General features: G+C 34.7%; 1 protein-coding gene and 1 long non-coding RNA gene across 2 annotated transcripts in view; one reads left to right on the top strand and one right to left on the bottom strand.

The window, feature by feature from the left end:
- tacr1a (tachykinin receptor 1a) overlaps positions 1 to 24036 on the bottom strand; it is a 52595-nt gene that overhangs the window by 9595 nt on the left and 18964 nt on the right.
- The window catches only part of LOC141385822 (uncharacterized), an 82800-nt gene that overhangs the window by 54958 nt on the left and 3806 nt on the right, over positions 1 to 24036 (top strand). The window contains exon 8 of the long non-coding RNA XR_012406893.1: positions 4594 to 4707. This is a non-coding gene — a long non-coding RNA (uncharacterized lncRNA). The remainder of the gene's footprint in view (positions 1 to 4593; positions 4708 to 24036) is intronic.

The following is a 24036-nucleotide window of genomic DNA, read 5'->3' as shown; positions in this document are numbered from 1 at the left end:
CTTAGGTGTTTGAATCACATGCTGACTTGTAAAATCAGGGCTAAATGACAAACTTGATAATGTTATTGTTTTCACATCAACAGCTGACAAATCACTTTTTGTCTGCAATTGTACAATGTTAAACTAAATGCACTAGGGTGAATGGAAGCAAGATTTAGAGTAAGGCTGGTTGTGATGCCACTATTTAGATCAGCTCACTTTGATTTCATTAAAGGGCACCTATGATAAAACTCAACTTTTGTAAGCTGTTTCGACAGAACTGTCAGTAGGTATAGTGTATCCACAGTCATATTGGAATGATATAAATACAATAGGTCTCTTTTTATAAATTTCCTGGTGTTAAAATAGGATCTAAATCCCTCCCATTTTGAGGCATCACAGCAACGTGATGTAGGAGTGCAGTTTCTCCGCCCACCGAATTGACACTGTATAATTATATCTACGAGACAGAATGTGCGCAAAGCAAGGGATTTAATGATCTGTTCAGCTTTCTGTGAGCAGCAGCACCTTAAGCCTTATTCACACTAGGAGCGATTCGCAACTGCAAGCTACAAACAACTTCCAGACCATTGGCGACCAAGCGGGTGTGTTGAGTGATGTGACAAAGTTGAGAATCCTTCAAATTTATGCAAATGAAGAGTGACTTTGTTGAGCAACAGCCAATATATATATATATATATATATATATATATATATATATATATATATATATATATATATATATATATATATATATATATATATATATATGCTATATAGACCTTCACCCACCTGCGCTTGAATCAGGTCGCCACCCAGAGTGACAGGCAGCTACAAAGATGCTGCTAGTGTCAACGAGGCATCAAGAATAAGTTTTACAAGTCTAAAACAACTTTAAAACTGTGCATGTTTGTAATAAAAACAGTAAAATCGCTACATAATTCATCACCACAGCAACAGTTTCATTAGTTCATTATAAATGTATAATATAAAGTCAATTATAAAATTAATAATTTCATTGTGTGTGACTCATCCTTGCAGAAAGGCTTGAATTAACTCCACAACAAATATATCAAATAACTGTTAATAAATTTCTTACTTTACTAAAGGTGATCTGCTTCATTCTTGTCTGTCACTGTGCTGTTTATCTTTGTGAAGGCTACGGGCACTGACATACACGTGGGAATGGTGGGAGGGGAGAACCAGCTCATTTGCATTAAAGGCACAGGCAACAAAAACAGCTACAAAGTCCAAACAGCAGAAATTTCACAAATTTAAAAAGGTATAATAAATATTCTGTTGGGTGTTTTGAACTTTACAGACACATTCTGGAGATGCAAAAGATTATCTTAAATCTTTAAAAGGGGTAAATTAGCTGCCCTTTAAAATCTATTCCTTGATGTTCTGTTTTTAAATGTAGATGATTAGATTTTTTCCCAGCAGGCACCTTGATGTCAAAACAACTTCAAAATACAGGTCAAAAATGCAAATTGATTTAATGTCTATTGACTACCTCGACATCATATTGACATCTTACATTCGTGTAAAAAAATTGCAACAAAAATTGATCACAGGACTCTCCTGTGTTCAATGTTTGACTTGTTTTTAACGACAATATTAGAAGTCAATTTTATGTTGCTTTGACAGATCCAGGTAATCAATTGACATCACATCAGTTAGCCTTAGGGATACAAAATCAAGTGTAAATTTGGAATCAAAACTGGGCATCCACTGCATAAAACATTTGCTGAAATTGTTGGCAGTTCATTACACTGTGGAGATAAATAAAGGAATCAAAGCTTTCAGACTTTTTTTTCGACCCAAAAGTTGTCCAAAACCTGCCCAATACAAAAAACTCCCAAAATATTAGATTAATATTTAATTTAATTAAAATCAAAATTAACCTAATTACTTTAACTGTAATATATATTTTAAACCATGCAGCAACTAACACGAGTTGTCACAGAACCACAAAATAACCGGATCACATCAAAACACTGCCCCCCTCTCGCCCACACACTGCACTTAATGTTGTATAGATAACACTAACTATTAGAGTATGTTTTGCTTTCGAAATGGGATATAAATTTGTCCCATTTGGCGTTTTAAATTCTTCTGAGCATAATTAGGTGCTGCTTGTCCATAAGACAACACTTCTATGTTTGTTCTTCCTGTTAAATGCAGAAGAAATTATGGATAAAAGTGTCATGATAAACTGCTGTGAGTTTAACTGCAGGTGCTGCGTGATGCACGTGCTCACGAAAAGGAGTCAGATTTGTCCGGGGAATCAGATTTTGATACGACATTCCTTCAGCCCCTCTTGCGGGTAGGGCCACGCGGTATGCAATGATCACTACTAACTGAATGGAGTAGGAGCACACAGTTATGTTTTGTTAAATGAGTTACATATACAATTTACGTTTCAAAACCGCCCAAATGTTCAGCAGAATCTGGCTGCAGATTTGCACTTGCACTTTCAGGCTTGCACTCTCGGACTTGCAGGCAACCGCGCTTCTTCTGCAAAGTGAAGTCATTTACAATCGACACCTGTGCCGGCTTGCATTAAAGTCCTTTAGTAATTAACTTAAAAGTGTCCCTAAAGGGGAAAATTCCCTGAGGTAAGGGATTTCATTAAGAGCGTTGCAACAAACTTCTTATCTGTCACCCTTAACGTTACCTAAGTGCCTTTTTTTTAAGAGTTTCACTGTAGTTTCTGGCAACATATGGTGACGGTCGGCTTAAAACAGTTCTGCAGTACTGTGAGGGAGCCGTAGGTGAAGACATGGAGGCGGATTGAATCCAAAAGCTGGAGGTTTATTAAACAAACAACTAGTATCAAACAATAGGCAGAATCGTGATCATGAACCAGGCAACGATAAGCAAACAAAGAGGCAGTCCAAAAAGGCAAACAAGGCAGAGTCCAAAATCCAAAAACAGTAGTCAAAAGAGCAGGCAAAAAGGTCATAACACAATGGCAGAAATAGCAGTAGGAAAAACGCTTAGTAGGCAGTGAAACTGGCAATACTTCGCAATGAATACACATAAGCAGTGTGCTTATATATGGTGGCTACCAGGAAGTACCACAGAGGAAGTACCCAGTCAATATTCGGAAGAGAGCTCCCTCTGGTGGGCGGATGAATGGTAAGCTGCCATATTCGTTACAAGTACACATCAGTACGCATTATATGTGCCATTTTCCCCCCCCGTTAAGACAGTATATATCCCTTATAGAGTTGATCTCGACATTATGTTTGGAGGACCTGTAAACTGGACTGGGATCAGGTAGAGACTTTTGAAGCTGCACTGAAACTGCAATTTTACATGGATGCACTCCTGCCCAGACACGTATAACATTATATTAGCTTATCTATTAAATGATTTTATTACATTATTTATCTACAGTTCTGTGGGTCTTTTATCTAAAACAATTTTAATTGGGTGAGAATGCTTGCATTTTGAGTGTAATTTGTTCATATAAGAGAGCTGAAAAGGTCCCTTAAATATTTTAAAAGGAAATTGTTACTAAGGACTAAGGGAAAATACTTAATGGCAGCCTTAAATTCCTTAAGTTGATCTTGTTTTTTTATTTTGGTTAAGGACTTTCATTCCACAGAGCTCTGCACTCTTCTGCCACATCACTTGCATTGACATCTGCATTATGTGTATCCAGCTGTCCTGCTTTTGTAAATTTACATTAAAGCATTATAATCATATGAATACACAAACCTATTTTCAGGGGATCTGTCATTGTATACATCTTAGGTATTTAGAATTGTTAGACAACGTCGTCACTGGCAATGCAAACAAACTGGAAACTTCCAGTTTATTTGTGTTAATTGCAAGTTGCAGAGGAAGCGTAGGTGCCTGAGAGTGCAAGTCCAAGAGTGCAAGCCTGAAAGTTCAAGTACAGATCTGCAGCCAGACCCTTCAGACCCTTCTCCAAAAACCTACCTATGCCATTTTTACTCACATAATCAAATTCAAAACAGCCCAACTGGGCAGGAAACCACCCAATCTGGCAACACTGGTTGTAATTTTGGTGGTCAAAAAGGGCATTTTGGGCATCAAAGCATTTTGATGTTTTAGTCTCTTTTGTATATCTTTTCTTGATGACAATTTTACCATCAAGTTGCACTCTGGGATATGAAGCCATTTATATATTTGCCGGGTCAAGTTTTAATTAAGGCTGTGAATCAATTCAAACTATTTGCTGTGTTAATTGTAAACATTCTTTTGATTAATCTAGATTATTCGCAAATTTTAAATCCTAAACATCCAGTTATTTACCAGCAGCAAGAGGTTCAGAAAAATAGAGACTAACTGACAGTATTGCCTTAAAATGACAACTTCAAACACAGCCTAAATGTGGATAAACTGCTAAAAAATCCCTTCTAAAGTAAACAAACTGCTGGTGTTCTCTAAGAGCAGAGAGTAAACACTGCATGAAATGCCCTGCGGCCCAGACTGAGAGATCCTCGTATCAGGAATGCCACCTGCCAATCCGAAGACAACACACAAGTCATATATTGTTGCTTTCAGGGATTCTCTCCATGCTGGAGCAGAAAAAAAATGAGGCCATGATTAATTATACTTCCATTGTTTCATACTCCTTAGTGACACCAGTGGAAGGCTGTCATGAGGAGACGTGTTCTTGGCTCCGTTCACCCACTCTTTTCCTCCACTAATGGCCAATGTGGAGAATGTGAGCAGGAGAGATGATTGAACCAGGTATGGCACAAAGAAACACTGATGAGTAAAGCGAATCGGTCCAGTCGCCTCATGCTGACCACAGATTATATCTTACTCAACATTTCACTGGTAGCTGAGTGCAATCAGGAAAGCAGGAGCAAAAAAAGAATGAGAAAGAGTTTAAAAAGAAAATGAAAGACTGAGATAAAGCTGTGTAGATGCATTAAAGCTAAATTTGATCAGATAATCCAGCCTGATCTCTCAAGGAAACATAAGCATTTTACGTTTTGTCAGTTTAGTGGATAATTCGTTTGTACGAGTTCAGTCGTACGAAAATGTATGATTTTAAAAAGGAGGCGTGGCACCCAACCCCACCCCTAACCCCAACCATCATTGGGGGATGAGCAAATCATACTAAGTTGTACCAATTAGATCGTACGAATTCATACGAACTAGCCACTAAATCAAAAAGTTACGAATTGCCGTAAGATTGCGTTGGATAATCATGTTCTATTCACAAATTTATAAATGACAACTAAATTAAAAGTATAGTTCACCCAAAAAGGAAAATTCGGCAATTATTTACTCATCCTCCACCTGTTTCAAATGTGTTCGCGTTTCTTTCTACTGTTAAACACATTAATTATCCTGTTAACTCTTATGGTGATAAAAATATTACATAGTGTGTACCAAGCAAACAATTTTGTGTTTAAGTGGTGTCTAACTAACATCTAAATGTAGATAGCATGGCTAAAACAAGGCTAAATTTGTGCAAAAATCTAATAGACACCTAAGAATAGCCCAAAACTAGACTAGTGGTCAAATAGACCCATTAGGCAGACGTAATATGTGTGGTCATTTATTTCAGCTTATTTGATGACTAGTTTAGTTTTGTTAGTTTTGGCCTAGTCTTAGACGTCTATTAGATTTTTACTGACAGACTAATCATAGCCTTATTTTAACCAAGACAACTATGTTTAGACATCTATTGACACCTGTTAGACATCTTTTAAAAACATTAAATGCTTGCTGAGTATGGAACCAAACGACTACTGTAGCTATTAAAAGGGTCATGACATGAGAAATAGAATTTGTCTTGATGTTTTTACAAATAAAAATATTATAACAGCTTAAAAATTAGCCTGCAAGTTTCATAGCTTAAGATGCCTTCTTTATACACAAAGTACTGTATTTGTTTGATGAAGATGCATTTACAGCTAGTTTGGATGCAAAGGGGCATGTAATGTCAAAATCCACATGCGCACACACACTCAGAATTAAATGATGTTTAAATGATGTTATCAGACTGCTGTCAGATAGAGAAACTAAAACACTTTTAATCCGGATGGAGGAGGAAATGGTAACAGCTTTAATTTTTTATTATTATTTTTTGGTCACACTTTACAATAATGTTCATTAATTAATGTTAATTAATGCATTTCCTAAGATGAACAAACAATGAACAATACATTTACTACTGTATATGTTCATGTTAGTAAATGTTAGTTAATGAAAATACAGTAGTCCAGTACTGCAGAAATGTAGTTCCCAGCATGCATTGCAAGTTAAATTATGAGTACATCACTAATATTGACAGAAAAGTCAAACTATGTTTGCCCTATACTTGTACTCAATGTTTTGGTCAAGCTATACAAGCATACTAGAATTTGCTGTTTACCGTCTTCTAAACAAATCTGCCCTGTGGTGGAATAGCTTAAAAACAAACATGCAACTGTAGCTGAGCTTCTAATGTAGTAGACTTCACATTTACGTTTTAAAGTGCAATTGATTGTATATTTCTGCTTATGCTGAAAAAATAAATAAATAAATAAATATATATATATATATATATATATATATATATATATATATATATATATATATATATATATATATATATATATATATAAATGAACAATTAGTCATGACAGCATATGTTTAAAGTCAGTTTAACTTAATATAAGTTCAATGGACACAGATTCAGCTTAAAAATTTAAGGCAACCAGGAATTTTTACAGTGTATGTATAATGATATACACATCTTAAACTATACTGTATGATGTTACAATTAGAACAAACTATGCTCCTGCATACTTAAGAATATACTTTCAGAGAATAAATTTACTACACATATTTAACCAGTAAACATACACAATATTATTTATGTATTATTTTGTATAGCTGGTGTTAAATACAAAGGTTACAACATGATGTCAAAGTGTTTGCATTTTAGCTCTGGATGTTTTAGAACTAAAAATGGTCAGCTGTTATTTATTGTCATCTCCTTCCAACCCAGTATGATTTACTTTCTTTTTGAAAAATGATTACAATGAAAGTCAGTGGAGTTTGAAATTGTTACAGACCCCAATCACTTACTTAGTTTAGTTTACAAAAGATTTATGTGTGTGCTACAGAAGATAGATGGATGTAGAGGTAAATGATGACAGGATTCTTATTTTAAATGACCTATCACTTTAACTATACAGATACAATCATTTTGATCAATTCATTAATATTAAAATCTAGCAAAGAATATACAAGCAAACAAAAACCTTGCTTTATAACTGACCGTCTCTGAGGTCACACAACTCCAGCATCTGCAGAGATCATCAGTAATCCGTACAAAGGTTTGGCACATGATTATTATCATTTACGTAATGCGGATGGTTTAAGATTACCTAAGAAAAGTCAACTATATTTTAAGGCTCTGATTGTGCCAAAAAAGTCTATCCGTTTTGTCCCATCCTGCTATTAAACTCATTCAGACGCCACGTACAAACTTTCATGTGCTCGAAACCATTCAGACCAGCAAGGTAAAAATGCCAAAGACAAACTGCTTTTTCATCTGCGGATGTGGAAAGTTCATCAACATCGCTGAGCAGTTCCTACAAGAAATATAATAGTGGTTAAGTGGCAATTTAGGTTATTGAGTAAATTAGAACACCATATGTTGAAACAACCGGTCAATTCACAGTCACGGGTAATGAAAAGATGCACAATATGCCAAACAGACTGATTCCTTTCCATGCCAAAGCCGAGAAATTCTGCTTGCGCTATGACAAAGTGTCTGACAACTGTGCTGAAGACAAAAAAGAAAAACACTTCCAGTCAGTATCACACTTCCCGCACTTTTTAGATTCGGAGTGTCTGTTTTTTCATGCATCAGTAGCTCACTAATGACATTTAAAATATGAGCTACTGTATTGTTCCAGCAGCATATTGCAATACTTCTATGCTAATCAACTTCGGAATGAGAAAATGAGAGAAACTAATGAAAATTGGCAAACGGAACATTTGATTTTTGAACATCCTAGGATTAATGAAGCAATGTTCAAGGTAGCACACTTTTAGGTATAAATAATGTACTATTTATATATGTTTTGCCATCTAAGAAACAGCCTCTGTTATTAGTTGAGGACATTTGCAGTGGCGAAAATAAATTACACTTTCATTTAGCTTGAATGGAGTCCAAGAATAGGTAAAAGTATGCAATGAGACTAGACAGAAATATAATTATAAAACAAATAGAGGCTGTGTTTTCTCATTCTCACCTCTGCGTGTCCTCTAGCTTCTCCTCTAAATCTCCCCTGGATCCCTGAGGAACATTTGCGAAAACAATCTTTGAATTCATGCTTTCAGGATTTGGGCACGTCAGTCACTTCAGAAAAACAGGAAGCGAGAGAGACTGGAACATCTGATATGGTTTACATGTGTTGGACAGGGTGATTATACCTTATTTAGCGTTATACTTTACATCATTTCGCTACCAGCAAAATGCTTGACCTATTATGGAATTGCCCTAATTACACTGGGAATTAAAAAAAGATGTGGCCGGTGATGTAGTTAGATGTGGAAAAATGTTGTCCTGAGTGTAAGGTAATGATAAAAAAGTACATTATATTTTAAATCATATATTACGATGCTTTTTTTAATTGTTTTTTTAATTGTTATATTTAATGTTTCAAAAACATTAAATATACTGTATTAACTCTTTTCATTCATTCATTCATTCATTTATTCTTTTCAGCTTAGTCCCTTTATTAATCAGGGGTCGTCACAGCGGAATGAAGCGCCAACTTATCCAGCATGTTTTATGCAGCCGATGCCCTTCCAGCCACAACCCAACACTGGGAAACATCCATACACTCTTGCATTCACACACATACACTACAGCCCATTCCGCTTATTGAATTCACCTTCTGTGTAGCGCATGTGGGAGAAACCGGAGCACCTGGAGGAAACCCATGCAATCACGGAGAGAACATAAAAATTCCACACAGAAATGCCAACTTACCCAGTCGGGGCTCGAATCAGTGACCTTCTTGCTGTGGGGCGATTGGGCTACCCACTGCACCACCGTGACGCTCAATTAACTATTTTCAGCAATGAAAAACAAACCTGAGCACCGGGTTAGCGTATCAGATTCAAATCACCTATTATTTGTGAAGATTAAATATTTATCTTTTTCATGAATAAATATAATTTGAAATAATAAAATTTAATTTTAACAGCTAATTTAAAAGCTAATAATATTTCACAATAACTATAAAATACGTCTTAAAAAAATATTTTATTCCTTAAAAAAAATCTTCAATCCTAAATTAATGCTGTTTTATTGAGTAAATTATTAACCGGGGGTCCGTTCTTTGTACCTGGATCACTCAATTAGCTGGATTTGGTTATTGAAGATTTGACACAATCCAGGATCATTTAGTTCTTCAAAGTTCAAAATTCAAATTCAATGTTTTCATAGTAACAGTTCTGGTAGCTCAAACCTGCTCAGGAGCAGGCTTATTTTTATGAAGATGATGCACAGCTTTATTTGCCCTTAAAATGGAAAAGATGCTGGGTCCATAACACCATTGTTGGACTGTATTAAGGACATTAAATTTTTATTATAATAATAATAATAATAATAAATATATATATATATATATATATATATATATATATATATATATATATATATATATATATATATTATTATTTATTTATTTATTTATTTTTTTAATGTGCAAAGAAGAAAAGACAGAAGTGGTGGTATTTAGATCAGGGGGAACTCAGGATTGTCTGGATCTTAGTGTGTTAAACCCTTTTGTAAAACCTACTGTAAAAAACTGGGTGTTATTATGGATAGTGACTTCAAATTGGATAAACAGATTATTCGGTAATTAAAGCTAGTTTTTTTTCCAGTTAAGGCAATTATCCAAATGAAAGTCTTTTCTGTCTTTTAACAACTATGAAAGGTTTATACATATGTTTATCTTGGCTAGATTTTTGTAATGCCCTCTTTGTGGGTATTAGCCATACCTCCCTTCCTCAACTGCAGATGGTGCAGAATGCTGCTACTCATTTGCTGACGGGGACTTGCAAACAGGAGCACATTACACCCATACTGGCTTCTATTCATTGGCTTCCTGTACAGTTTATTATACATTTTAAGATTCTAGTTTTGTTGTTTAAATGCCTAAATGGAATAGGACCAAAATATTGTCTTCATTATTCCAATTGTACACTCCATCAAGGGCACTTAGATGTGCTGATCAGCTACCTTTGACTGTTTCATGCACAAGGTTAAAAACCAGGGGGGACCGTGCCTTTGCAGTGGTGGCCCCCAAGCTCTGGAATAATTTGCCTCTCCATGTTAGGCAGGCCACAACAATTTCTGTTTTTAAATCTAGTCTTAAAACCCATTTTTACTCTTCGGGTTTAATACCATATAAGAATCATATAAGCCATATAAGCGCTTTATAATAAACATTGACTTGACTTATTTAATATAAACAGGATTAGATTTGGGTCATTTTTAACAAGGGTAATGCTGAAAGTACGTACCGAATGTTAATATTTTCTTACAGTAGTAGTTACACTTGGAAAAAATATTAAAATAATAAAAAAATAATATAAATAAAACGGATACAATCTGCACTCTGAAATAAAAGCAAGACATGGGGTGGTTCTTCCTAAGGTGTTCAAAGAGAAAATTTATTCATATGGAATTTTTAGATACAACTGCGTACTATTTGAGGTACCAGCTTTAGTACAATTTGTGTATGATAATAGACATGCACATAGCCTATTCAGCTGTGTTTTTAAAGGAATAAAAGTTTATGCAGTCCTGTACATGTTTTGTCAGCTAGTATGACAGTGATTTGATGGTTCGCAAAAGTTGCAGACCCCTTTACCCATATCAAAATACTTCTATTGTTGCAAAATTCATTTTAAAAATTTAGAAAATTAAGAAACTTGAGTAGACTACTATATTAAAGAAATCCTCTATATTGAAGAATCCTCTCTAAATGAAAACAAAATAAATTGCTAGACACTCTTGACACATGAAAGTGTAAAGCATGCAGCCCACAACAAAGGTGAAAAGTTTTTGCGTATAATGTTAAACAACCCTATTACTACAAATTTTATGTCATTTTGCTCACATGGATGATTTAACTATTAATCAGACGATGTAATTACGATGCTGTGCCGTTAGCCAATCGTTGCATTGCTGATCATGATTTCAAGGACGGAAAGATCTGCTCTTTACAACACGCGCTGCGATCTCAGATCAGTTCATCAAGACATTTTAATCTGATTCAGGAACTTGTTTGAAGAACCTAATTAGCCAGATCAGTTATTAAGATTAAAAGATCCAGTATCTGCCAAATCATCTTAGATCATTTAAGTGAGGTATGAAGACCAGACCCTAGGTATTTGGTCTACTTTTTAAATGTATACTCGTACTGATGTGTTATTAGCTGGACCCAGTTTTGAACATTTACCCCCACTGTTAGTCTCTTTATTAATTTCTAATAGCCACCAACTGTGACATTTTGACTTCAATGTTTGTTTTGCTTTTCTCAGACACCTTATTAAAACTAACAATTAATTCTAGTTTATATTACTGAAGCATTTTGCATCAGTTATGTCTGGAACAAAAAATAATTATAAACACAGTTGAAGTCAGAATTATTAGCCCCCCTCAATTATTAGACTGCTTGTTTATTTTTTCCCCAATTTCTGTTTAACATAGAGAAGATTTTTTCAACACATTTCTAAACATAATAGTTTTAATAACTCATCTCTAATAACTGATTTTTTTTAACTGTCATGATGACAGTAAATAATATTTTACTTGATATTTTTTCAAAGCACTTCTTTACAGCTTGTGACATTTACAGGCTTAACTAGGTTAATAAGGTTAACTAGGCAGGTTAGGGTAATTAGGCAAGTTATTGTATAACGATAATTTGTTCTGTAGACTATCGAGAAAAAATATAACTTAAAGGGGCTAATAATTTTGTCCCTAAAATGGTGTTTAAAAAATTAAAAACTGCTTTTATTCTAGCCGAAATAAAACAAATAAGACTTTTTTTCCAGAAGACAAAATATCAGACTTGAAAATGTCCTTGCTCTGTTAATCATCATTTGGAAAAAATAAATAAATAAAAAAAAAAAAAATTGGAAGGGGGCTAATAATTCTGACTTCAACTGTATATATATATATATATATATATATATATATATATATATATATATATATATATATATATATATATATATATATATATATATATATAGCTGACTGCACTGTGAGTTCGCTGGTTGAATTTCATGGCAATTTGCAGAAATCAGCACTCTGCAGAGCGCACCCTGTCAGAATCCAGATTGAAGAGAGCTCAATTTCCCCCTTTTTTCGCAAGAGCTGAGAAGGAAAGAGCAAAACGGAAGGAGGGGGAAATGGAGCCTGTGGCAAGCCTGTGGGTCCTCCTAAAAGACGTCTAAGTTCGAGACCCGATAAACTGAAAGCCACTGGCCACATGTTGTTCAGGAGCTGTCAGTCTTGAGGTGGCGATGAGGAAAATGTGTAGCGCATATCAAACAGAGCCAGAGGACACCATGAAAGAGTTAGAACAGTGGCAGGGGCTGAGATAAAAATCATACATCTCTCCATTTCTTGTAGTCACAGTGAATATAATTATTCAAATTTTTTATTTTTGTGGGCTAGATAACATGACATCTGTAGCTTTCTTAATCTGGACCGCCTGATGCAGCTTGTGAATATTTAGATTTGTGAGTCAGTGTGTGTATGAATGCCCCTACTTTTGCAGTATCAAAGTCTGCGTGAACTGAAAGTTGCTGAGGTTTTTATTTCAGAATGTTGATGTACTTCCAACTGAAACAGAATATTGAGTTGGGGGCGGGGCTTTCTTTTTTGCACATCATTGCCTCGCAGAAAACTAACCACAAAAGGGGCGGGGTTAAGAATAAGTTGACAATCTGAGAAGGACCATCACTCCAAATATGGAAACAAATAGTCCAATTTTCATTGAAGATTACCAAAAATAAAAACCTCAGTGTATTAATTATTCACAATTCACACAAACTTTAAGCTTGGCTGTTTAGTGGATGAGTTGGGTGTTAAAGGTAAGATGTTTAATGTTGAAATGTATTAATTTTCGACAATCATTATTACTGTACAGCCAACATATTGGGCTTAGTGACCCGGACTTATATTTCTAACAAAACAAATGGGGGAGGGTAATGAATAATGTCCTGGGTCGCTAAGTACCTCAAATATATATTTTAATGGTAAATACAATTTAATCATTTTAAAACCTTAGTAAATCTTATAGTAGTTACTTGTAGTAACTTGTAGTAATCTTACTTGTAGTAAGTAATTCATTTGTGATAGTACACTCTTCTTCAGTTATATTTTAGGAATGTTATAGGACAGTAGAGAATTTATGGGAAAGCATGGGACAAGGAGAAAAAAGTGGCAAAGGACCTCAAATTGTGTTGATTAAAACTATTTAAAAATTACATACCTGAAACTTGCCTACAGCACTTATTTATTGTTGCTCTTATAGTTGTGTAAATTGCTTCCTTGTCCTCATTTGTAAGTCGTTTTGGAAAAAAAGCATCTGCTAAATGACTAAATGTCAAATTAGGGACATTACATGTCTGTAGTGTTATATATCAGCCTGCTAATTGAAAGACTACTACTGGCACTGATACTGCAAGCATTATTAATTAGTTAAATAGTAGTTTTGTACTGCAAGTGTACTTGAAAGGGTTCAGTTAGTGTGCTCTTAGTTATTTTATTTTTTATTTTAAGTTTATTTCACTTTTTTCAGTGAAGTAGAGATATTTTGTTAATGATGACAAAGCATGTAATGTATGTAATATGAAAAAGGTTACATACTTAAATGACGTACTTTGTAGTATATGCCATTGTACAAGCAAAAGAGAATTATACTTTGATTTTCCATCAATCTAAGTCAAGTACACACTAAATAATCTGAGGAACCAGCAGCCCAACGCCCTTTTTGCTGTGAGGCGACAGCACTACTGTGCCACTGCTTTGCACGATTAAACTGACATAACAAATTTAAACAGATTGAAGAAAAAAAAAGTTAGTTTTCCTAAAATAAAATGTTGTAAAGTTCATTTTCAATGAGTGGTTTGAACTAGCAGCAAAAATACTTTTTAAGTGTACTTAAGTGCAAAATATTTCAGAGAAGTACAATAAAAGTAGATTGAAAGAATACTTATGTTTAAGTTTGAAAGAAGGATACTAATAATCACACACTAGAATAAACCTTTTTCATAAGGGAAGCCATCTGTTCTGTCATACAGCTTTGGACCAATATGAGTATTTATTTAGCTTTCTTGGCAAAGTATAACTTTAAGCAAAGCACTATAAACGAAACCCCTAAAGGGTTAGTTCACCCAAAAATAAAAATTTACTAACTATCAACACTGTAAAAAATATATGTTAATTAACAGTTTATGTATTTTGTGTTTTATTTACGGTTGTGAATTGCATTATGGGATGTTGATCTCTACTCTGTCAACTTACTTTACTAAACTAACTTAAGTTACTTTTACTGACATTTTTGTAGTTTGAGACAAGATATTGTTAAAGAAATTATATTTAGAGAACTAAGTTTGTAAAAAAACAGAAAATGTACTGGCAGCTTATTACCAGGTTTTGCAGCATAATATACAACACCAATACAAACAATACTTCACTTAAAACTATTAAAGTTTTTCATTAAAAGTCACTTTTCCAAACTTTTCAGGGAGAAAAGTTGTTGGAAGAAGGACCAAGGGCCCATATTGCAATTTAAAATCCTAAAATTAAAAATTTTTAGGGGGGAAATACAGAAAAACTGTTATTTACAGATATATTTTTAGAGTGTATTCACCCTCAAGTTCAAACCTTGTGAGTTAAATAAACTTGTGAGTTCATTTCTTCTATCAAACACAAAATTGAACAGAGATTTTGAAGAAAGCTGAAACCTGTAACCTTTGACTTCCATAGTATGAAAATCAAATAGGTTTCCAGCTTTCTTCAAAAATCTTCGTTAGTGCTTACCCAAAGAAATAACTCAAAGTTTTAAAACAATGAAACAAAATACAATTAAAAAAAAATTTTTTTTGGGGTAAACTATCCCTTTAACTCTTCCTCTGTGGGGAAAAACAAATTCTCTGGGTGGTCTGGAGTGTAAGCGAGTGCAAAAGCATATGTAAACGTATGTGAATGTTATCGGAGTAACATACAGATAATTTGTCAGCTCTTGAACATAAGTATGTGAGCTCATGTCAGGTATGTTGCATGTGAGCTTTCATAACACACCAGACTATTTATACTCTGGCATGTGTCTGCAGTCTATTATAACACCCAGCACAGCAAAGCCGCAAATAAGAGCAGGCAGTGTGCTGTGCAACACTTCAAACCCAGTTCACAGCCTGTGAAACAGACCTGGTGTCATCTCTAATCAGACTCATCTATTATGCTAACGCCAGACAGGTCTCATCTCAGGTTGGCACACTTAACCTCATTTAAACAAGTCTTTATAGCTTCATTTTAAAAATAATAAGCGCAACATCCACTCAGACTTAGCTGGGGTGATTGTTAAGCATGCCATCTGGGACAGCAGCACTCAAAAAGTGGATTTTTTTTAGTATATCAGCACTCAAAACAGCACATTTCTTGAGTTATTTTAGATACAACGTAATTGTTTTGTTAAATCCACTTAAATTTGTAAAAACTAAGCTAACTTAATTCCTTCATGTTGTCCCAGCACAAATTGATTATGTGGAACCCAGCATTTTTCACAGTGAGGGGATTATTTTTCATTACGTGAGCTTGCTATGTATAATCTGTGCGTAAGTCTATGAGTATTAGGCTGCGCACAGGATGGTTTTAGTTCTATGTATCTGAGGAAGATTTATATGTGAGCTAAATTAAAGCACTTTATTTTAGACAAACTACACGACTGCAGCACTGTGTGTAATGCTATTGTTGTTGAACAGCCCACTGCTTCCAGCGCTGAAGACAGTTTGGTCTCCTGCTGAGTGACTGCATCCAACACCATGTGGCTCTGAAGATGCTTGCGCTTAGTACTCTCTGTTTGGTTGTCAGAATTTCGATGCGATCAGAAGTTAGTGGAGGATTTTCATTTTAAAAATATCTAAACAAAATATGGCATAAAAGTGCTTGAGAGGCAAATGTTTCACTTTGAAACTTTTCTCCATTATTTTCTTTGTTTCTAATTCCTTTAAGGATGCCTTGTCACACAGAGTTGATGACAGTGATCTTGCGACTGTGACATTGTCTTCCTTTCCCCTCAAGCTGTATTTGAACACACCGCAAAGACTACAGTAATTGGCCAACTAATACATGCATTTTGTCCTTGCATGTCATGAATTAAATGTTTACATTTATTTATTAAATGTTTATATTCAGTGTTGGGGAAAGCTACATGTGAAAGTAGTGCATTACAATATTGAGTTACTCCCCCAAAAATGTAACTAACTGCATTAATTAGTTACTTTTTATGGAAAGTTATGTGCTATTTTAGTTTTGAGTTACTTTTGTGTTACTTTTCTTACCTGGCTGAGGTTCGATCTCTTTCAGAACTTGCAGGTGTTTTTTCACCGTTTTATTGAGAAGCTCTGCATTTAACAACCACCTAAGCTACACCTTCATTTTCCTTTAAAAATGTAGGATAAAATTATATTTTGAGAACTTTCTGAGCCCAGAGCTAAATATGCTGTATATACAGATTATTGAAAGCATGTAATGTGTTTGCTACTTTTGAATGTTTTTTGTTATTATGTTTTTATGTCCATTGAGATAAAGACTGCAATAAAGCCTAAGAGGAGGCTACAAACATGAAATAATATATATTAAGGCAAAAACAGATTTTAAACCTTATTATTAAAAAAAGTTTAATATCAAAATGAACAGTAATACGATAAAAAACATCCCCAAATCAAAATAAATCTTTGAGCTTTATACATGGAATAAATTGCTTCACATGGCCTTTACAAATGTAAACTATATATGTTACTATATTACAAAACGTCGCTTCTGCAATAACGTTAGACCGTGGTTGCATCTCCTCAACAATAAAAGCAATGACAGTTTTTTTTTTTTATTTAGTCTATTTAATTGTGTTATGAATATAATCATTTGTTGTAACCTGGATCTTCTAAATGAATCGGGTGAACCAGTTTATTAAATTGGACAGAGTTGTCCTGAAACGGTTTGCACTTCAGTACAAATGTACCAGATAGCACCCCTACTTGGAAATAAACCAATATCCTGAGTTATTACAGCCTGATCTCACGAGGAAACGTAAGTTTAGTGGCTAATTCGTATAAACTCGTACGAGTTGAGTCATACAAAAATTTAAGATTGTAAAAATGAGCCGTGGCACCCAACCCCGCCCCTAAACCCAACCGTCATTGGGTGAAGAGCAAATCGTACTAAATTGTACAAATTAGATCATACGAATTCATAATTAGCCACTAAATCAAAAAGTTACAAATTGCCGTGAGATTGCATTGGTAATCAGTTACTAGAACAGTACACGTACTCATTTGCTGTGAAAAAAGGAGACCTGATAATGATGAGTGTAAGCTGACTGTCTGTTCCCTCACATCACGCTCTCTCATTGAGTGTGTGATTCAATCTAACTAAAGTTATTTATATTTTATTTATAAGGTAATATATTTTGTAAAAGTCAATATAAATTTATAATGCGTTACCCCAAACACTCTCTATATTAAACTAAGTCTCTTCTCTCACCACACGATAACCCTCAAAACATTATTAATTCTGAGTGTGCCTCACACAGGTGAGTAGGCTTGACAAACCACCTGTAGAAAATACACCCTTTCATCTCTCTGAGCCTTTAATTGACACTAAAGGTCTTTGCACACTGAAGTCCGAAATTTTCGTATGCAATTTTTTTTAAGTCATATGCGTAGAAAAATTTGTCACGTAAACAAACCTTGCACACTGAGTCGCAAAACATTTCAGAGTCAGTTCAAGCAGTGATACTTTGTTCTCCTTTCTTCTGCAAAGTGGAATAAGAAAGACTACATAGAGAGGAAGGAGAGTTCAGCTCATTATCAAAGATTATCTGGATTATCCTGAAATACAGCATTTATTTTAAGAAATCATTGGAATTTTGATACATTGTTTGTGATACTTCACACATTCACATACATAAACAAATCTTGAACAGAGACTAGCATTACCTATATTTAAATGGCGGCCGCGTTGATGTGTCGAAGCAATGGACTGAAAGTGGACCACGCTATCTATTATAATGTCTTTGCATTATATCAAATGTATGGACACACACACATACACACCTACCAAACAGCAGCAGGGCAGAGGTGCACCAGTCACTGAATCCAGTCATGGGTTCTCAATTGTTCGCCACATTCTGTCTTTATTTTATGCATTGTGATTGTCATAAAGTTTTCTGTAGCTCAAATGACGGCATTTTGTATTCAGCTTTTTCGATTGTACGATGGCTCTGAACTGTTATACCGCCTCTCAAAGTGCTTTTTTTTTTTTGGATGCGAGAAGCGAAAAAATTACAGAGGAAAAGTTTGGAGGCAGAGTATAAATACGATTGACACAATCTGAGGTCAAATTTATTTTTTATTTTTTTGTTTTTTTAACTACCCAAGTTCTGCTGGTTGACGCATGGGCCGAATTTTCCTTGCCAATCTTAAGCCGACTGTAATGTTTTTTGTTTTTTTTTCAATTTGGAATTTCCACATCCGTTTGATTATCAAATTTATTTTTAAACATGCAAAAATTATGGACGAAAATTTCGGATTCAGTGTGTAATAACTTTTATTTTTTCCATATTTGCACCAGACATATTTTTACAATGGTTCTATTTCTAGCAGCAAATCAGAATGATGAAATGTGCTCAATTTGATACAAAGCATCTGAAAGGGTCTGACTAGTGCTGAAAGTGCAGAACACAATGGACAAAACAACATTCAACTGTTTTGACTAGCTGTTGGCTTGATATGTCGGAGCCTTTAAAGCCAGTTCACACTGCAGCGGCTACTGGAATGTCTGAAAAGATTACTTCTGGTGGCTTTGTTTGATTTTATTTCTTCATTGGCAAAGTTAAACTTCATGCAGTGTTGTTGGATTTTTGGATTTAAAAAGCCTTTTGCAAATGGGGTATAGATAAAGAAAACCAAAGGTTAACACTAGAGATTGGTTTTGTCAAGTCGATGGCTGAGAGGTGATGCATTGTATGTTGTCAATGTCTGTTCAGTCGGCGTTTCTTCAACAAGGTTAGTTGTTGAAAGAAATCACACACCAATACTGACACAGGCACACTGTTCTGATAAAAACCAGCTGCTACAACAAAACACATCTTGGTGGAGTGTGAAATGGCAGTTGCATACCAATTAACCTTTAATGCGTTTTGCTGTTATTTGCCAAAAGTATATCAAAAGATCTGTTAAATATTGTAACATTTCCATTCAGTTAAGGCAGCTGCTGGTGGTGGTCTTATTTCTTCACACAAAGGTTTTATTCCATTTCTATTTTCAATTCTCAGAGATGTTTTTCTAAACACGGTTGCATTTAGCCTCACCAGGAAATCACTGTTTTCTTTTTCTTTAGTCAGTTTGCAAAATGCCTTTTTAGTTTGTAATGAATAAATATGTTTGTGGTGGCTCAGTGGTAAGCACTGATGCCTCACAGCAAGAAGGATGTGGTTCGAGTCCTGGCTGGGTCAGTTGGAATTTCTGTGTTTACATGGTCTTCCTGTGTTCGTGTGGGTTTCCTCATGGTGCTCTTGTTTTTACCACAGTCCAAAGACATGCTATATAGGTGAATTGAATAAACTAAATTGGCAGTAGTGTATGTGTATGAATGTGAGAGGGGTGTGTATGGGTGTTTCCCAGTAATGGGTTGCAGCTGGAAGGGCATCCGCTGTGTAAAACATGTGCTGGATAAAATGGCAGTTCATTCCGCTGTGGCGACCCCTGATTAATAAAGTGACCAAGCCGAAGGAAAATGAATGAATAAATGTGCTTGTTTTTTGTTGTTGTTTTTGTTTTCCTGTTACTGTGTAGTTCTACATTTAATTACTAAAATAGCATTATATAGGAATGGTTTAAAAAAGGAATAGGTGTGGTTCATGCTTAATAATTTGCAATTAATTTAACCTCTTGCAAAATAAACTAAATTCTAAAATTGTGAAGTTTATCCTATCAAAAAATATTAAAACAGCCCCTGAAGTATAGTACAATAAACCTGTTAAAACAAAACCAGTCTTAGTTCTTGTTTTTAAATATGTTTTTTTTTTCCAGTGATCCATTCATAAGTGGTCAGTTAAGACACATTAGCATTTCTACATGGTATTTACACGCCTTACAAATAAATTGACTGTGACTTGTGTTTATACTTTGTCATGTCAGTGTCCACTTTGTTTTTGCACCTTCTACAATACATCACACTTGCAAAAGACAAGTGTGGAGAATAAATTCTGCTGAATAAACAAACCTGCGTTACATTGCTTATAAGTCAACATACTCCAACTTTTTAGCAGCACTGGTTAAGGAAGGATATTTATTTATCAAAATTTATTTTAGAGAGTCTTAATTAAAGCTTTAAAAGCCAAGAATTAAATCATCTACACCAAAAAATTCTTACAATAAAGTTAACTGAAGATTTCTTTTTTTTTTTTTTTTTTTTTTTTTTACAAAGTTAAGTAGATTGAACATAAAACAATCAAGTTGTACAAAAAATTTTAAAAATTGTGTTGTTTCACACTTATTTTAACTCATTTTATATGCATAGTTTGAACAAGCAGTAAATGTCTTTTTTGTGTAGCTATGAGTTGAATCACAATATTATAAACTCTAATTTGAAGTAAAGAGTACTGTATATAAAAATATTGCAAAAACACAAAGATAAAAACTTTTTATACCACAATCACGACAAACTTTGCAAAACATAAATTAATTAAAATCAAAAGATAAAATAAAATCTGTCATGGTCCTGACCTGACAGATTTGTCCGTCTCATTGTTTAATGTTTCCATTTGTCGTGTGCTTTTTACATCGCTGTGCCTTAATTTGTGTTGGTCATGTGCTCCTGTTGACTTTCCTTCTTGTTTTCAGTTACCACATCCTGAAACGTTTCTGAAATACCGATGCTTTGAATTGCTGGTGTGTTGATCGTTGTGTTTCGGATCATGCTACTGTACAGTGTTTCGAATCACTTGCGATTCAGGATCTCAACACTGTGTTGAAACGTCAGATCAAGGCAGCCATAGCTAATTATTAGTTGTCTTTTTGATTTGTTTAATTTCTCTATTTAAGATTCTAGAAGTCTTTATTTCTGTTTTATTTAATTGCCCAAGGCAGTCTATTTTTCTTTCTACTAGGATTTATATTTAATTTCATATTTCTTTAGATTTAGTTAGTTTTATTATTTTTTTTGTATAGTATTGCTGCCTGTTTTCTGTCTGGTCTTGTACTGTTCCAGTCATATCCTGTGTTCTGACTTCCCTGGCCTGCCAGTCTGGAATTTACGTGGCTTGCTCCAGAATCTAGCTCTAGTTTTGACCACTGTTGCTCTACTCTTGGCTGGCTGTTCATTTTGGTGCCACTGGCTTCCCTGTGTTATTGCCCCTACTGTTTGGACCTTGTCTGCCTAATTCTGTCAATAAACCCCTTTGCATTGTTCATTGCTGCAACTGGGTTTGCCTTCTTGCAACCAACCGAGACAAAATCATTCATTTAAAGTTACATTTGAATTTGCGTATTTGGCAGATGCAGTGCAGTATGATTATAATTAAAGCCTTTGATTGTACTTTATCGTATGGATTTATAAAGCAAATAATTAAAAAAGTGCAGAAAACAAACAACAACGAAAAGAAATGCAGTACACATCTTGAATGAACAAAAAATATAATCAAAGTAGCATAGAAAATGTACTTCAAAGACTGGGAAAAATAGGGATAAACTTCAAAAAGTCTGTAAATGATTTGGTGACATGATGTGCATAAAAAGCAGTATTGGTAATTTCTAATCTTTAGTTTAGTTAGGTTTTTTCAGCCAATTTGCCAGTACTTCAGTCTGCAGCTAAGTGCTTTTTATAGACTTGTCTTGATTACGAATCCACATGAGATGATTATGATTGGGTTAAATGTTCAGGATACGACTACATAAGATTATATTTCACAATTGGACATTGAGTCCTAAGTATAGCACACAAAACATGTTCTCACACATTCATGTTATGTGCAGTTTTGTGGGAAGCACACACATACCTGTCAACATTGGGATGTGAAAATAATGGATATGCACATCATAATAAGGGATTCCCCCGACCCCCTTTAAAAAATCCCCAAATTACTAAATATGCTAATTTGGAGCTGTTTCGTTATAAATAAACAGTTAAATGGTCAGTAATATGTTTTATTATTATTATTATTTACAAAAGAAAAAATAAATAGTATACTTTAGCAGCAAATAAATTAGCAAACAGTTAAGCTTATTAAAATTACTAGCTTTTAAAAAAAATAGAATCAAATCTCATTAGCCGTTTCTTCACTGTATAACGTACACATTCTGATTTAAAAGCAATGAATGAATGATTTATTTAGATTTTCTTTCATTTGATTACACTAAATAACAGGTGTCACTATAAAAATGCACACATCTAATATTGAATTGAAAGCATTCGATTGCTTTCCTGACTGTTTATGCTCATTTAGGACAAAATTACTTGTGTTTGAAAAAAACCCCCACCAAGATCAACATCCTTAGGTATTAATATTATTAATCATGTGTATATTTGTTTAAACACGCACCCTAAACCCATACTTTTGCTCCGCTTCAAACCACGAGTACAGAATCCGTTTGGGACACAGCGTCTGTTTATCACTATGGAACGCGTCAGCTGACAGTCATGCACCTCTAACGTTATATGACTGTTTTAAGGATTGCATATGAAGGGGAGACGACACTTATAATGAAAAGGAAGGGAATTGTGCAGTTTTATGTTTATTTTAAAGTGTTTTCATGCCTAAACAAAGTGAAAGCTCAGAACAGACTCACATTTGAGAGCCAGGGGCGGCCCCTGGTGGTTCGGCGGTATAGGTTGAGCAAAGGGAGGCTCGAATCTTTAATGTTTATTTGCCACCCTTTAGAGAAAGACTAAAAATACGGGATAATCCCAAGAAAAACAGGAGGGTTGAAAGTTATGCACACATGAAATTATAACAATAAGCATGTTGAAAACGCTCTTAAGAGCTAAGACAGATTGTTATTAGAAAACCCGGCTATGATTATTAAACAATTCAAACTCGTATGAATTGCCTACTTATGATAAAAGCCATGATTTTAATGCCAACTGTAAACAAGGTCTTATAGCTGTATTATACATGATATTTATTCTAAAGTAAACGTATCTAGTTTCAAGTTTATTATTTAAAACGTCACACAAATAGCAAGTAAGATAAATTAATGTTCCTGCTGGTATATAAAAAACGGCTAAATAGGGAAAAGCAGCTTAATTGAAGACAAATTGATGTTTTGGTTTTTATACCTCTTGGTAGAAACACCAGCGAAAAGGTCTTCTATCACAGCTCAACTGTGGTGTGAAAGATACGGTAATGGAAGAAGGGAGTTTGGGGAAATTCAGAAATGAGTTTTAGAGAGAGGAAGACGGTGGGGTGCTTGAGGGAACATTTCTGGTGCCTTTTAGAAAGCAGACTCCTTCACTAACTAACACACCAGGACTAGCACTTTTCACTCGCAGCGGTGAAGGCAGAGAGGAAGGAGGAACATAACAAGTACACCAGAAACATGAATGTTGTACAAAACAGAATGTGAGGGACAGGCAGAAACGGACGGCTGAAAAGCACAGAGATGATGATCCAACAAAGAAAGGGAAGGAGGATGAAGAAACCAGGCTTTTAAGGCGGATAAATGATAGTTTCTCTACTCTGTTACTACAAAAAGACAGTAGTGATGCATCTAATAACCCTTCAACAGCCTTTGTAACTGCCTTGACCTTTTGTC

This window comes from Danio rerio, chromosome 5, assembly GCF_049306965.1.
Source record: "Danio rerio strain Tuebingen ecotype United States chromosome 5, GRCz12tu, whole genome shotgun sequence".
NCBI lineage: Eukaryota > Metazoa > Chordata > Actinopteri > Cypriniformes > Danionidae > Danio > Danio rerio.
Note: the sequence above shows the minus strand (reverse complement) of the source record. Positions and strands in the feature narration are given on the sequence as shown.